The 2,721-nt window shown below is 59.8% G+C and overlaps 1 pseudogene; it reads left to right on the top strand.

The window, feature by feature from the left end:
- The first annotated feature begins 209 nt into the window (after positions 1-209).
- Positions 210-1,993, top strand: LOC129057175 (protein fem-1 homolog A-like; annotated as a pseudogene).
- The last annotated feature ends 728 nt before the right edge of the window (positions 1,994-2,721 follow it).

The raw sequence follows: 2,721 nt of genomic DNA, 5'->3' as shown, positions 1-2,721 counted from the left end.
CTCAAGTGCAGATTTGCATGACAGCCTGCAAATGTTCCTTTGGAGACAAAATGGTTTCTCAGGTCAATAATCTGCATATTTAAAAGTCTCTAGACACCCTAAGATGGCTGCGAGGGAGACGGTGAAGGTTGGCTCCCTCCCGTCTGGGCTCTGATCCTCTGTCTCCCCTCCCTCTGCGGCCTGCTCATGGCCTGGCGGAGGCCGGAACCATGGACCTCCGCACCGCCGTGTACAACGCCGCCCATGACTGCAAGCTGCAGCTGCTCCAGAAGCTGCTCAGCGGCCGGAGCCGGGAGGAAGGGGACGAGCTGACTGGCTAGGTGGCCGGCAGGGGGACGCCGCTGCTCATCGCCGCCCGCTACGGCCACCTGGACGTGGTGGAGTACCTGGTGGACCGGTGCGGCGCCAGCGTGGAGGCCGGTGGCTCGGTGCACTTCGATGGCGAGACCATCGAGGGCGCGCCGCCGCTGTGGGCACCGGCCACCTGGACTTGGTGCGGAGCCTGCTGCGCCGCGGGGCCTCTGTGAACCGCACCACCGCGCGCACCAACTCCACGCCCCTCCGCGCCGCCTGCTTCGAGGGCCACCTGGAGGTGGTGCGCTACCTGGTCGGCGAGCACCAGGCCAACCTGGAGGTGGCCAACCGGCACAGCCACACGTGCCTCATGATCTCGTGCTACAAGGGCCATGGTGAGATCGCCCGCTACCTGCTGGAGCAGGGCGCCCAGGTGAACTGGCGCAGCGCCAAGGGCAACACGGCCCTGCACGACTGTGCCGAGTCCAGCAGCCTGGAGATCCTGCAGCTGCTGCTGGGGTGCAAGGCCCGCATGGAACGTGATGGCTACGGCATGACCCGGTTGCTCCCGGCCAGCGTGACGAGCCACACCAACATCGTGGAGTACCTCACCCAGGAGCAGCCCGGCCAGGAGCAGTTCACAGGGGGAGAGGCTCAGCCTGGGCTGCCCCAAGAAGGCTCCTCCACCAGCCAGGGGTGTGCGCAGCCTCAGGGGGCTCCGTGCTGCAGCTTCTCCCCTGAGGCACTGAACAGGGAATCTTACCAAAGCTGCTGTCCCACCAGCCGGGAAGCTACCGTGGAAGCCTTGGAATTCCTGGGATCTACCTCTGTGGATAAGAAACGAGATCTGCTTGGGGCCCTTAAACACTGGAGGCGGGCCATGGAGCTGCGTCACCAGCGGGGCGAGTACCTGCCCAAACCGGAGCCCCCACAGCTGGTCCTGGCCTATGACTAGTCCAGGGAGGTCAACACCACCGAGGAGCTGGAGGCGCTGATCACCGACCCCGATGAGATGCGTATGCAGGCCCTGTTGATCCGGGAGCGCATCCTCAGTCCCTCGCACCCCGACACTTCCTATTGTATCCGTTACAGGGGCGCCGTGTACGCCGACTCGGGCAATATCGAGTGCTACATCCGCTTGTGGAAGTACGTCCTGGACATGCAACAGAGCAACCTGGAGCCTCTGAGCCCCATGACCGCCAGCAGCTCCCTCTCCTTCGCTGAACTCTTCTCCTACGTGCTGCAAGACCGGGCTGCCTAAGGCAGCCTGGGCACCCAAATCGGCTTCGCAGACCTCATGGGGGTCCTCACCAAAGGGGTGCGGGAAGTGGAATGGGCCCTGCAGCTGCTCAGGGAGCCCAGAGACTCGGCCCAGTTAAACAAGGCGCTGGCCATCATCCTCCACCTGCTCTACCTGCTGGAGAAAGTGGAGTGCACCCCCAGCCAGGAGCACCTGAAGCACCAGACCATCTACCGCCTGCTCAAGTGCGCACCCAGGGGCAAGAACGGCTTTACCCCTCGGCACATGGCTGGAGGCATTCGTCGAACTGCACTGACCTGCCCAGAACATCTGCACCCTCACCTCTCCCCTCTCCTGCTGAGACGGGGGAAATCGCGCTGGGGCATAACAGATGCTCGTTCTTGCCTCCTTCAGGCACCAATCAGGAGAAGGGTTCTGCCTCCCATCCGCGTTACCTGAACACAGGGTCGGTGCTAGAAACCTTCAGGGTCACGTGCTAAGAGGACAGTCTTTCTCTGGGAGCCCACTGACTTAGAAATTCTGAGTTAGGAAAAGACATAAGACCTTCCCCACATCCTGTCTGCCTGCGTTAGGGAGGCCTTTGCCTTGTTACCTAGAGGCGGAGGGACTGAAGCCATTGCGTTCCTTCCCTGCTAGAAACACAGGAAGAAGTTGAGGACGGTCTGCCTTCCCTTGTCCTTTTACATGGCCAGGTAACTCCAGCTGCTGAATACAGTGTTAGGACTGGGGGCTCCCGAGATGAGAGTTTGAAAGTCAGGGAATGAGACCACCTCTCATTTCTTCCAGCATGATCACGCCCTGCTCCCGTGCCACCGTAGTCCCTGTCAGACGGGCAGGGCTCTGCTCAGGGCAGCCTGCCACTTGCATAGCTTTTGGTTAGTTTGGTGTTCTGTTTATTTAATAAGTGGGCAGGTTGCAAGCATTGCACAGAACTTCTGAGATTTTACTGCCTTTTTTTTTTTAAGAAAGTTGTTTGTTGGACTCCATAGGTGAATTTCAAGCAGTGAGGATTTTGTGGTGCCTGAGATGGCTGAGGCCACAGGAAGTGAGCTGTATGTGTGAGGAATTTGGTGAGCGAGATAAAATTCCATGGTGTCGACCCCTGAAACATGGGTGAGCGTACATTTTTATACATCTCCACTCTACAGCCTTTTACAGGCTTTCCG

The sequence above is a fragment of the Pongo abelii genome, chromosome 17, assembly GCF_028885655.2.
Source record: "Pongo abelii isolate AG06213 chromosome 17, NHGRI_mPonAbe1-v2.0_pri, whole genome shotgun sequence".
Taxonomy (NCBI): Eukaryota; Metazoa; Chordata; class Mammalia; order Primates; family Hominidae; genus Pongo; species Pongo abelii.
This window is presented reverse-complemented; position numbering and strand designations above follow the sequence as displayed.